The sequence below is a fragment of the Aquarana catesbeiana genome, linkage group LG07, assembly GCF_042186555.1.
Source record: "Aquarana catesbeiana isolate 2022-GZ linkage group LG07, ASM4218655v1, whole genome shotgun sequence".
In the NCBI taxonomy this organism is placed as follows: domain Eukaryota; kingdom Metazoa; phylum Chordata; class Amphibia; order Anura; family Ranidae; genus Aquarana; species Aquarana catesbeiana.
This window is the reverse complement of record NC_133330.1, coordinates 336649411-336663997: the sequence shown is the minus strand read 5'-3', so window position 1 is coordinate 336663997 and position 14587 is coordinate 336649411.

The following is a 14587-nucleotide window of genomic DNA, read 5'->3' as shown; positions in this document are numbered from 1 at the left end:
GCTGTGTGTTGAGTTATTTTGAGGGGACAGCAAATTTACACTGTTATACAAGCTGTACACTCACTACTTTACATTGTAGCAAAGTGTCATTTCTTCAGTGTTGTCACATGAAAAGATAGAAGAAAATATTTACACAAATGTGAGGGGCGTACTCATTTTGTGAGATACTGTATGTAAAGCTAAAAGCTGTCTGTCTCCCAATTACTTTTCTCTATGACCACTGTCACCAGGACTGATATTGACAAACTACCCACCCCCCCCCCCCACCCCCCACCCCAAAGTGTGCTCTACCACCTGTCATTCATATATACCAGAGGTGCTCAGGTCCTTTTGAAGAGCGAGGGCCACTTCAGTGATTTGGTAAGCGGTCGCGGGCCACAATGAAATGAAATACTTCAGAATTTCACATTTTTGATTTTTAATAGCACGAAGATTTGAAAACAACAATCAGGACCATCATTTTTTATGAGACCAATCCCCTTTGGATCTAACCCTTTGGACCTCCAAAAGGTTTTACCCCCTTCATGACCAGGCCATTATTTGCTATTTAGCACTGCGCTACTTTAACTATGGAATACATGTATATCATTTTTTTTCATACAAACAGAACTTGCTTTTGGTGGTATTTGATCACCCCTGGGTTTGTATTTTTTCCGACCAAAAAATGTTGACCCCCCCCAGATATTTTCTACTTTCTGGTTTCAAATAAAATCAAATTTCTTCATAAATTTAGTCCAAAGTGTATTCTTCTACATGTCTTTGGTAAAAAAAAAATCCAAATAATTGCATATTATTTGGTTTGTGTGAAAGTTATAGTGTCTACAAACTATGGTGTATATATACTGGAATTTATGCAGCTATAGGGAAGATGGCCCTATAGTTAGAGGGGCTTTTAAACTAGGCGACGGGGGGGAGGGTCCAGAGGTAGAGATAGTCAGCGCGGAGCATATTCCAGAGGGTAGTATTGGGGACATTAGTGGTAGGTTGACTAAAGCACATAAACCCAAGGTATAGTAACAAGTCTTATTTGTAATCTCGGAACACCCAATAAGAGGATAGTATGCGACCGGTCTAAACTACGTGGCATGTTCACCAATGCCAGGAGCCTGGCGGATAACACGGGAAAACTAGAAATACTGTTGTACGAGGAGGATTTAGATTTTGTGGTAATTTCAGAGATTCGAAAGATCTCATAATTGGCTGGCAACCATTTAAGGGTATTCCCTTTATCTCAGGGATACAGAGGATAAAAAAAGGGGGGGGGGGGGGGGTATGCCTGTATATCAAGAATAATGTACAAGTGAATGTCAGAGATGACATCACCAAGGGAGCTAGGGAGGAGGGGGAATCCTTATGGTAGAGCTCCAAAGGGATGAAGCTAAGGGCAAAATAATACTGGGAGTATGCTATAGGCCCCGTAACCTGAGGGAGGAGGGGGAGACAGATATCCTAACACAATTTGGATTAGCAGCAAGAATGGGAAGTGTCATCATAATGGGGGGTTTTAATTATCCAGACTGGGCGGAAGCAACCACGCATTCATCTAAGGCTCACCAGTTCCTTAATGTCTTGCAGGACAATTTCATGGGTCACATGGTAGACGCATCAACTAGAAACAAAGCGTTACTAGATCTACTGATTACCAACAATACAGACCTGATCACGGATGTGGAAATACGGGGCAATTTAGGAAACAGCGATCACAGGACAATTAGCTTCAGTATAAATCGCACAAATAGGAAACATAAGGGAAATACAAAGACACTGAATTTCAAAAGAGCCAACTTCCTTAAACTACGAACCTTGCTAGAAGATATAAATTGAGATAAAGTCTTAGGAACAAAGAACACAGAGGAAAAATGGGTTTGCTTTAAGAGCATATTAAAATAAGGGCATTAGCCAGTGCATCCCATTGGGAAATAAATTTAAAAGAGCGAACAAAAGTCCTAGATGGCTTCACTCCAATGTAAAAGCATAGGAGAAGGCCTTCAAAAAATACAAGGCTGAGGGATCATCATCAGCATTCAGACTTTACAAAGAATGCAACAAGGCATGTAAAGGTGCAATTAGGGCGGTTAAGATAGAACACGAAAGACACATAGCGGAGGAGAGAAAAAGAAATCCCAATAAATTCTTTAAGCATATAAACAGTAAAAAAGGGAGGACAGACCATATTGGCCCCATAAAGAATGATGAAAGAAATCTGGTTACAAAGGATGGGGAGATGGCGAAGGTATTTAATTTATTCTTCTCCTTAGTCTCACAAGGGAACCGGGGGACTTCAGTAACCAAAACTGCAGTGTTTATCCTCATGACACAATACAGGAAGCACCCTAGTGGCTAACAGAGGACAGAATTAGAAAAAAACTTGGAAAACTTAACATCAATAAGTCACCGGGACCAGATGGCTTGCACCCAAGGGTCCTGGGGGACCTCAGTCATTGTAGTAATTGCCAGACCATTGTTCCTAATTTTTACTGACAGTCTACTGACTGGAATGGTACCAGCTGATTTGAGAAAAGCCAATGTAACTCTAAATACATCCCTGGGAATTACAGACCAGTTAGCCTAACATCAATAGTATGCAAGCTCTTGGAGGGGATGATAAAGGATTATATACAAGATTTTAGTAATGAAAACGGTATCATTAGCAGTAATCAGCATGGATTCATGAAGAATTGTTCTTGCCAAACCAATCTATTAACCTTCTATGAGGAGGTGAGTTGCCATCTAGATAAAGGAAGGCCCGTAGACATGGTGTATCTGGATTTTGCAGAAGCATTTGACACATTTCCCCATAAACATTTACTGTACAAAATAAGGTCCGTTGGCATGGACCATAGGGTGAGTACATGGATTGAAAACTGGCTACAAGGGCAAATTCAGAGGGTGGTGAAAAATGGGGAGTACTCGGAATGGTCAGGGGTGGGTAGTGGGGTTCCCCAGGGTTCTGTGCTGGGACCAATCCTATTTAATTTGTTCATAAACGACCTGGAGGATGGGATAAACAGTTCAATCTCTGTATTTTAGGATGATTCTAAGCTAAGCAGGGCAAAAACTTCTCTGCAAGATGTGGAAACCTTGCAAGAAGATCTGAACAAATTAATGGGGTGGGCAACTACATGGCATATGAGATTTAATGTGGAAAAATGTAAAATAATGCATTTGGGTGGAAAAAATATGAATGCAATCTATACACTGGGGGGAGAACCTCTGGGGGAATCTAGGATGGAAAAGGACCTGGGGGTCCTAGTAGATGATCGGCTCAGCAATGGCATGCAATGCCAAGCTGCTGCTAACAAAGCAAACAGAACATTGACATTAAAAATGGGATTAACTCCAGAGATAAAACGATAATTCTCTCGCTCTACAAGACTCTGGTCCGGCCGCACCTGGAGTATGCTGTCCAGTTCTGGGCACCAGTCCTCAGGAAGGATGTACTGGAAATGGAGCGAGTACAAAGAAGGGCAACAAAGCTAATAAAGGGTCTGGAGGATATTAGTTATGAGGAAAGGTTGCGAGCACTGAACTTATTCTCTCTGGAGAAGAGACGCTTGAGAGGGGATATGATTTTTAATTTACAAATACCGTACTGGTGACCCCACAATAGGAATAAAACCTTTCCGTGGAAGGGAGTTTAATAAGACTCGTGGCCACTCATTAGGATTAGAAGAAAAGAGGTTTAACCTTAGACTGCGTAGAGGGTTCTTTACTGTAAGAGCGGAAAGGATGTGGAATTCCCTTCCACAGGCGGTGGTCTCAGCGGGGGGCATCGATAGTTTCAAGAAACTATTACATAAGCACCTGAGCGATCGCAACATACAGGGATATACAATGTAATACTGACATATAATCACACACATAGGTTGGACTTGATGGACTTGTGTCTTTTTTCAACCCCACCTACTAGGTAACTATGTAACTATAGATGCTATACTGTAGTGGTGGTGATCAGCGACTTATAGTATGACTGTAATAGTGTGGCGGGAAATGTGGCACTAGCAGACACTGGCTGGGAGGGTCACTAACTGACATTGTTAGTGACACTAATACAGGGATCAGTTATAATACTGTACTGATACTCGCTGGCTTTCAGAAAGCGCACCAAACTCCCAAGATATATTAGAAGTCTGTGGCTCAGTGCAGCTAACCCACAGGAAAGCTGCAGGTGCACTGGGCTGCACCCGAGGATCAGTGTTAAAGCAGCCTGATAGTTGTTAACCCTTTTATAGGTGCTAAAATGCCTATTGCAAAAGTGCAGTGTATGTGTTGTTTAATACATTGACCTTCTCTACCTCTTGAGCTTCTGCGGGTGTCGCTCTCCACCTGAGACAGAAACTGGACCTACAGGGAAAGCATTGGCTTATGCAGCTCCTGCTCCCTCTGTGGCCACCTGCTTCCTCCTCTTCCGGTGCCAGCTTGATGCAGTCTGATACTCCAGGATGGCAAGTCGGCAACTCATTGATCGTGATCTGGGCTTGTTGACCCACCATCCCAGGGCATGGGCATGTGCTTCCCTGGTTTGAGGTCACGGGCATATCAGAGGGCTCCATGGGCCATAGGTTGAGCACTCCTGATATTTTATATTTTATATATATATATATATATATATATATATATATATATATATATATATATTTATATATATATTTACAGTTCCTTGAAAAAGTATTCATAACCCTTGAATTGTTCAACATTTTGTCATGTTATAACCAAAAACGTTAACGTATTTCTTGGGGATTTTAACACAAAGTGGCACATAATTGTGAAGTAGAAGGAAAATGATAAATGGTTTTCCCAATTGAACAAACAGCATCATGAAGGTCAAGGAACTCACCAGACAGGTCAGGGATGAAGCTGTGAAGAAGTTTAAAGCAGGGTTAGGTTATAAAAAAATATCCCAAGCTTTGAACATCTCACAGAGCTCTGTTCAATCCATCATCCAAAAATGGAAAGAGTATGGCACAACTGCAAACCCACCAAGACATGGACATGTGGAAGAAGGTGCTCTGGTCAGATGAGACCAAAATTTAACTTTTTGTCCTAAAAGCAAAACACTATGTGTGGCGGAAAACTAACACTGCACATCACCCTGAACACACCATCCCCACCGTGAAACATGGTGGTGGCAGTATCATGTGGTGGGGATGCTTTTCTTCAGCAGGGACAGGGAAGCTGGTCAGAGTTGATGGGAAGATGAATGGAGCCAAATACAGGACAATCTTAGAAGAAAACCTGTTAGAGTCTGCAGAAGACTTGAGACTGGGGGGGAGGTTCACCTTCCAGCAGGACAACGACCCGAAACATACAGCCAGAGCTACAATGGAATGGTTTAGATCAAAGCATTTATTCATATCCAATCTGACAGAGCTTGAGATATTTTGCAAAGAAGAATGGGCAAAAATGTCCCTCTCTAGATGTGCAAAGCTGGTAGAGACATCCCCAAAAAGACTTGCGGCTGTAATTGCAGCGAATTAGATACAGCGAAAATGGTTCTACAAAGTATTGACTCCAGGAGGCTGAATACAAGTGCATGCCACACTTTTCACGCATTTATTTGTAAAAAATTTGGAAAACCATTTATCATTTTCCTTCCACTTCACAATTATGTGCCACTTTGTGTTGGTCTATCACATAAAATCCCAATAAAATAGAAAATTCAAAATGTGGAAAATGTCAAGAGATATGAATACTTTTTCAAGGCACTGTGTGTGTATATATATATATATAAATAATATACCTGTACATTCTTTCATTCTTTATATTTTTTTTTAGATATGTTAAAATTGCCTTTCCAAACTCTGTTTGTATTCCATGCAATCTCCCCTGGGATGAGAAGGATTGTATGTCTGATATCTGTAAATGTTCGTTATATGTAATTAATTTGACATTATATGTAGTTACTTTTTGTTATTATTTTACTATACCTCCTACAGTATATATTTTGATTAATCAGATCTATAATCTGGGAAAGGCATTGAGAGCTATCCTTCTCGTAGTGCAGGAGTCAGCTTCAACTGAATGGAAATAACTACTGAGGTATATAATTGTGAAGATATCTTTGCTTCACAGAACAAGAGTCACTAATGACACGACATTTTTTTTTTAAATAACAAACATATACTTACCTCCACTGTGCAGTTCATTTTGCACAGTGTGGCCCCGATCTTCGTCTTCTGGGGTCCCCCGATGGCGCACGCGGCTCCTCCCCGCATTGGTAAACCCCCTGAGAGAAGCGCTCCCCTGGAAGGTGTTACCTCGCGGGCACGCTCCAGAGTTGAGCATTTGCGTCCATAGACACAGAATGCCGGACTCGGCCACGCCCCCCCCGGCGCCCACATCATTGGATTTGATTGACAGCAGTGGGAGCCAATGGCTGCGCTGCTATCAATCTATCCAATCAAGAGCGGAGAACCCCGGCCAGAGAGGAAGAGCACATCTCTGCCGAGGGAACAAACGGGCTTAGGTGAGTAAAACGGAGGGTGGGGGGCTGGGGGGCCGGCCAGTGTCAGAAGTTTTTTAACCTTAATGCATAGGATGCATTAAGGTGAAAAAAACACAAGGGTTTACAACCCCTTTAAGCAAACTTTGCAATAAAAAAAAAGGATATTTAGTTCACACATATTGAAATACACATTTAAGCTGGTCAACTAATCCCTCTCTGGCCAGTCCCTACTCTGCTCTGCCACTGCAAATGCTATTGTGGGCACAATGCCAACCTGGGGCAAAAAGACACAAAATGGGGGAGCGTGACAAGGTTTAGATCTGGTCACTGACCTGCAATACAATAGAAAGAAGATATACCTGTGCTCAGATCTCAATAGCTTGTCCATGGACACAATCTACCAGGTGCTAAAGGGGTATTGGTTTTAATATAAATATAACAAAAAATATTTCCTTGAAATGTTAACATCCAGCACATTCCTTATGCTGTTGAAGTTCCAAGCTTGAATTCAATTTTATAACAGATGGTGGAGAATGCGGGCACATAGTCCAGTCCAGGACAAACAGATTTGGAGGACCATGTTAGGTAATCTTTTTACCTTGTTAATGTCTCCTCTCCTGACAATTTCTCCAGGACCAAGTAGTATTACATGACAAATGACTTGATCTCTTTTGTGCAGTGATACATTTATTTGTCTGCTACTAATGTGTGTCTGGCAGTGATTGCACCTTCCTTCTTGCTAGAGATAATTCCTATGTGTGATTGCCAGATGCAGCTGAACTGATGCATACTAATGTGGGACGATTCTGTAACTATGCCAATTTCTACTTCATTCACTATGTTTCCAACTAAACATACTATTTGGCTATTGGAGTACATGAATTAGGGACGTGTCAGAGCACTTAGACACCTTGCCATTGAAAAATATTAATAGAGACTGGGAAAGCTGTTATTGGGGATTGAGGTGCTTTCAGGGTCCAAAACTGAACCTGCAATCTCTGCTGTGTCTGGCAGCGTCTCTTCTTGCTGAGCCACCTGAGATGCTGGGCAGTTACCTGCCTGATTACTAAAACAATCTTTACTTATGTCTTGTTCCTCTTGAACTTTAAACCCTTTGCTCCTCCCATGAACTTCCTGATAAAGCCATGCCTTTGCACTTCCCGTTTAAAAGATTATTGCGCTCTCTCCAGCCGATATCTTGCTCCTTTGCATACCTGCAGCTGTGCTTATCTTCACCTCCACGCGTTACCGACTTTTGGCTTGTTTCTTGACTGTGCTTCTGCTTGATTCCAACCTGCAACCACTTGTTACTGACCTTTGGCTTGTTTCTTGACTATGCTCCTGCTTGATCTCTACCTGCTATATCTGATACTGGACTCCGGTTTGCTCACCTCCTAGTGGGGCAATCCTGAGGACCACAACCTGGTACTAACACACAGCAAAACCTATCTCCACCAATAGGAGCTCTGTGAATACCGTTTAGTGCTCAGACCCCATACCTTGGGGTCTGCCAGGGTGACCTGCTTGTTAACTTATCCAGCTGGTCGCTCAGGACCTTTCTACTGATATAGCTACTGGTCTCTGAGCCTGACCCCTGGCCATGGCAGGTGGCAGTATTTTGAGATCCTTGAGAAAGAAAAGGGAATCTAAAGAGATTGCAGACCTGTGAATTGCGTCATCTTCATAGTGTAGCTTGCAATTGATAGGGAAATGCTCCCATGTATAATGTGAGCATAGGGAATACCAAAAGTACGATACAAAAAGAAGGGTGAAATTCACCCAGCAGTAGAGGGGTAACTACTCACTGACTCACCAGTTAGGCGTGGTATATGCCCAATATGAAAGCCAAGCTAAAAAAAAGGACAGCTGTAGTATACAGACTGTATGAAGTAGGCAATAAAAATTGACCAAGCAGTGTAGTGTGAAAAAGTTTCATGAAAAATTTGTAAAATTATTTGGAATTACATCCAATCAGGAAATAGCTGTGCCTTCCAAAAGTTGAATAACAACAAAACATACACACAGTAATTAAAACCAATTATAAATATATATATATATATATATATATATATACACGCTGCGCTAAAAGGCATGTATAAGAAGTGCACAGTAAATAATTGATCTCAAATAAATAAATAATGTACCAGTGAATTATAAATGTTAATACACATATATCATACTATGTGCCTAGTGCATAACTGTGTATTATAAGCCAAAAAAAAAAAAAAATATATATATATATATATATATATATATATATATATATATATATATATATATATATATATATATATATATATATATTAAAAGAGCAGCAATATATCAAAGTGCTTCTGTGCTTTCATATAGAGTCCAAATAAGTCAATAATGACTGTGCTTTCATATAGTGTCCAACCAATAATGACCGTGCTGAAAAACAATGCTGTAAGTGATTTAAATCATATAACAAAGTGCTCATGTGCATGCAAGTAGCGACCAATTGCGTCACTGATCCAGTATTGATAAAGGTCCGTGTAATCCAAAAGCTGTGATCCAAGCGGTGCTAAGGTGTCATCACTCAGGTGCCCCCCTTAGGTAATAAATGCTTACCTTGGAGCGTGCGACTGGGCTCTCTGGGCTCTATGATGGTATCCAATGTAATTGGTGGTGCCGTGCATGTTGTAGGAACCTACAATTTGACTCAGCACAGTCCTAAATGGCCACTGCCATACATCAGCAGTAGGGTCACAGGGAGATGAAATAATCAAAATAGACTGGCAAGAAGACTCTATGGACTGAGAGGTGTGGGTTTTCTAAAGAGCCACTATATACCGTATTTATCGGCGTATAACACACACTTTTTTCCCCTTAAAATCAGGGGAAAATCGTGGGTGCGTGTTATACGCCGATCCCCGCTATTTTTGTGATCTATCGGAGCGATCACCGCGATTGCCGCCGACATTCACATACAGGGCCGGTGCTACCACTAGGCAAACTAGGCGGCCGCCTAGGGCGCCCCGCTGCCTAGGGGGCGCCCGGCCACTGGTTTTCCTACTCTCTTCTCTCTGCAGCAAGCAACTAAGTCTCAGCATCAGCAGGCAGCCGCAGCTCCGTTCACACATAGTGTCAGAGGTGCAGCAGTGGTGGAGGACTGTGTCTGTGTCCCGACTCCAGCAAGCAAACATTCATTGATGGGCACTGGAAGGCTGTATTGAAGGGCGCTGGTAGGCTGCATTTGATGGGTGCTGGTGAGGATACATTTGATGGGCGCTGGTGAGGCTACATTTGATGGGTGCTGGTGAGGCTACATTTGATGGGTGCTGGTGAGGTTACATTTGATGGGTGCTGGTGTGGTTACATTTGATGGGCGCTGGTGAGACTACATTTGATGGGCGCTGGTGAGGCTACATTTGATGGGCGCTGGGTGGGGCTGCATTTGATGGCGCTGGTGAGGCTACATTTGATGGGCGCTGGTGAGGCTGCATTTGATGGGCGCTGGTTGGGGCTGCATTTGATGGGCGCTGGTGAGGCTGTATTTGATGGGCGCTGGTGAGGCTGCATTTGATGGGCGCTGGTGAGGCTGCATTTGATGGGTGCTGGTGAGGCTGTATTTGATGGGCGTTTTATTAAAAAGGTGGGATTTACATGGGCAGGGAAAAGGGGGCGGAGTCAGTCGGGGGGAGGCAAAATGAGGTTTCGCCTAGGGTGTCAAAAATCCTTGCACCAGCCCTGTTCACATAGCGTGTATTTTTAAATATGGCGCCGCGGAGTTCGGAGGGACTCGGCGGCGCTCGTTCAGCTGAACGAGCGCCGCCGAGAACACAGTGACTGGGTGGAGCCGAGATACACATAGCCGAGGGTTTTCGGCTCTTCTCGGCGCCGTTCACAGTCCCGCCCAGTCCCGCCATTGGACCCCTGTTATGTCCATCATAGGGACTGGGCGTGACTGTGAACGGCGCCGAGAAGAGCCAAGAACCCTCGGCTATGTGTATCTCGGCTCCGCCCAGTCACTGTGTTCTCGGCGGCGCTCGTTTAGCTGAATGAGCGCCGCCGAGTCCCTCCGAACTCCGCGGCGCCATATTTAACAATACACACTAAACTTGTGTATGTCGGCGGCACTGGGGACAAGGCTGCACTGACCACTGGGGACAAGGCTGCACTGACCACTGGGGACAAGGCTGCACTGACCACTGGGGGCAAGGCTGCACTGGGGCAAGGCTGCACTGACAATTCTGCACTGGGGCAAAGCTGCACTGACAAGGCTGCACTGGGGCAAAGCTGTACTGACAATTCTGCACTGGGGCAAAGCTGCACTGACAATTCTGCACTGGGGCAAAGCTGCACTGACAAGGCTGCAGATGGACACTGATGAGGCTGCATTGATGGGCATTTAAATGTAAGTTTTTTTTCCTTAAACTTCCCTCCTAAAAGTTTTTTTCCTTAAAATTCCCTCCTAAACTTGGGGTGCGTGTTATACGCCGATAAATACGATACTTTTTGCTGTTGCTCACAGAGAAGATTAAATAATACATAGTTGCGTAATTGGTAAGGTTGAATAAAGACAACAGTCCATCCAGTTCAACCTGTGTAGGTGTGCGTGGAAAAAATAATTTCCCATATCCCTGTATATTGTTTTTGCTAAGATGCCCGTCCAAGTGCCTTTTAAAACTATCCATACTTCCTGCCGACACCACCGATTGTGGAAGAGAGTTCCACATCCTTATCACCCTGACAGCGAAAAACCCCCATGCGGATTAAGGTTAAACCGCTTCTCTTCCAGTCTCATCGTGTGGCCCCGTGTCTTCTTACACTCCCTGGAACTGAAAAGTTTCTTGCTTATGTTGGGATCAACGTTGAGATATTTGTATATTGCTATCATATCTCCTCTTAAGCGTCTCTTCTCCAGGGAGAATAAATTTAGCGATTGTAGCCATTCCTCATAATTGAGGTCCTCCAGCCCCTATATTAATTTAGTTGTCCTTCTCTGGATTCTCTCTAGAACATCCCTTCTGAGGACTGGTGACCAGAACTGGACGGAATACTCCAGATGCGGCCAAACTAGAGTTTTATAAATTGGCAGAATAATTGTTTTATCTCTGGAGTAAATTCCCTTTTTAATGCATGCTAATATTCTGCTGGCTTTGGTAGCTGCAGCTTGACATTGCATGCTATTGCTCAGTCTGTCTTCAATTAGGACCCCTAGGTCCTTCTACATCCTGGAAGCCCCTGGGGTTCTCCCCCTAACGAGTAACATGCGTTCATATTTTTACCCCCCCAAATGCATTACCTTACATTTTTCAGTGGTAAACTTCTTTTGCCATGCAGTAGCCCACTCCATTAATGTAGTGGTAAACAGTGTGATTTAACCATGTGCATTGGATTAAAGCGGTAGTAAGCGGCACCAATTTTTTTTTTTTAAACCTAGCAAGATGTCGGGGCTGGGCCCAGCCCTCTCCTCTCAGTGCTCAGGTTGCTCAGCTGTCGGTTGATTGCCAGCACTGATCGTTCCAGAGTGGCTCACCTAGTGATCATTTCCTGCTCATCAGCCAGCTATTCAAACTGCTTGGTTAATTTCTTCCGTGCCTTTGCCTTGGTCAAACCTATCTGGAGATTCTCTGCTGTGTTCCTGTTAAAGACTTGCCTGGCTGACATCCCTTCTGGTTCCTGATCCTGTTTGCTGCCTCTGAATACGCTGATCTCTGACTTTCTAATTTACTGGCTTACACTGACTACCCACTTTGGTTACTGAACCCTGGCTATGTTTTGACCACGTTTATTATTTGTACCATTTTTACCATTATATTAAAAGGTGTGATTTTTACTGAATTTCCTGTCTCCATCTGATTCATGGTTCCTGACACAAGATAAAGGCATAATGTGCATGTGCATCGCATTCTAGCACATTATGAAATACTTACCTTAGAACTAAGCCCTCCAGTGGTGCACTGTCATCGCTGAGAGGGCTCCCATCTTCATCTGGTCTTTCTTCCATGTTTTGCATCTGATTGGGCACACCATGATGAAGTCACTTCCGCGCATGAGCGTGGGAGTCATGGTCCGTGGCATGGGATGGAATGGGTATGCTGTTCCTTCAGAGTGCATGCACCGGTGACATCACAGTGTAAATGTCTCCTAAACAGTGCGGGTTTAAGAGATATTCATGGTACCTACAGGTAAGCCTTATTATAGGCTTTACTTCCACTTTAACAATGTAAAATAATATTTTATTTGAATTTGTTAAATTCAATCATGGTGTGATGAACTAATACACTCACCAAAACTAATACATTTTTTTGCCTTCCTCTGGATCAACTGTGGGTATAGGATTGTGTGTAGGGTTGAACGGAACCCCCCCCCCCCCCTCCCCCGGTTCGGTTTGCACCAGAACATGCGAACAGCCAAAAAAATTCTGCGAACTCGTGAACACCGTTAAAGTCTATGGAACACGAATGTAAAAAAATCAAAAGTGCTCATTTTAAAGGCTTATATGCAAGTTATTTTTGTTGCTAAGTTTTCTTTAAAGAATGAAAGAAGGTATGGGGGAAATTCAGATGTGTGTATGTCATTACTTAACGTGTTAAAAAGAAATTAAGAAATGATGTTGCATTACATATTCAGTGAGTCCGAGAGACTTGCTTAGGTGGAGAGTGAATTTTTTTTTTTTTTCATTCCTCTTTATTACAAATTTTGTACAAATTAATCCACATAATTTAACAATATTATGTCCTTATACAATTCTTCATATATTTCATTTGCATTTACATTCTCTCCTATCAATCACACCATTCTCTCTCCTCCACTCTCTCCATGGTCACTCTATACTTCATTTTCAGGTATTCCTACATCCAATGTAACACATGATCTATTCCACTTTGCCCATATATTCTCAAATCTCTGCAGATTACCCCTTTGTTCATACATTATTCTTTATTATGGTAAAACCTGATTTACTGCTCTCACCCACTGGGTCACTGTCGGTGGGTTCGGCTGTATCCATTTCTCTACTATTTGTTTTCTTGCGAGAAATAATACTTCCTGCAGGAACATCCTATTATATTTACTACTACCTCTCTTCTCCCTTCTTATTCCCAACAAACAGAGTTCAATTGTGGCCATAATTGGTTCATTTAGCACTTTTCCTATTTTCCTGATCACCTGTTGCCAGTATCTTTCTATGTTGACACAGTGCCACATTACGTGGAGAAAGTCCGCCCCTTCTTGCCCACATCTTGTGCACTTTGGTTCAATCATTCTCCCCATTTTATGCAGCCTATTCGGGGCCAAATAAATCTGATATACAATATTTAACTGAATGATTCTATTATTCATTGCTGGGGATACTTTCAAATGAGAGGAGCATACTTCATCTCATTCCTGATCACTCATGTCTGATATAGCTACTTGCCATTTACCCCTTATTTCCATTGGTTCCCCTCCTATTTTACTCTGTAGCAGGTGTGAATAAAGTTTGGCTACTAGCCCTTTTGGTCCCTGCGATCTCAAGATGCCTTTATTAATATTTGTTATATGGAATTATAATTATAAGTGCTTAATTTTGCTTGAAAGATGTGTAATTTGCTTGAAGTACATGTTTAACATGTTTTAATGACTCTTTAAAGGTAAAAAGAATGGTATTTTGAAGGTTGCAAAAGAATGTGTTAGATGGGCTGGGGGGTTGTGTAAAGAGAGGGAATGTTTTGATGCACACACCCTACTGGTAAGGATTAAGTAAGTGAGTTTAAAGGTGTTTTTAATGGAAACATTCTACATTGTAGAGGGTAAAGCAAGTTAAGTTTTGAAGGGGGTAGAGTAAGAGAGGAGTTATTTATTAATGAAAGTATTAAAGTCTTGGGATTGCAGTGGAAAAGTTAATAGAACTTACCACTCCTGGGGCCAGGTAGAACTCACATCTAGAAACTTAAGGACACGGTGTCTGCAGTTAAATCCATTATCGAAGGTGAATCGGTACGCTACCGATATGTCTGCCATACAGTTCAGAGACAAGATACGAGTAAAATTTAGTTTTAAAAAACAGGAAGTCACATTACAGAGCTTTTAGAGGTTTAAAGCGACAATGGAAAACATTAATGGCAAAGCTTACCAATCCGAGAATGAGAAATTTCGAGATATGTGTAAGCCCATGTATTAATATAGAAAAAAAAA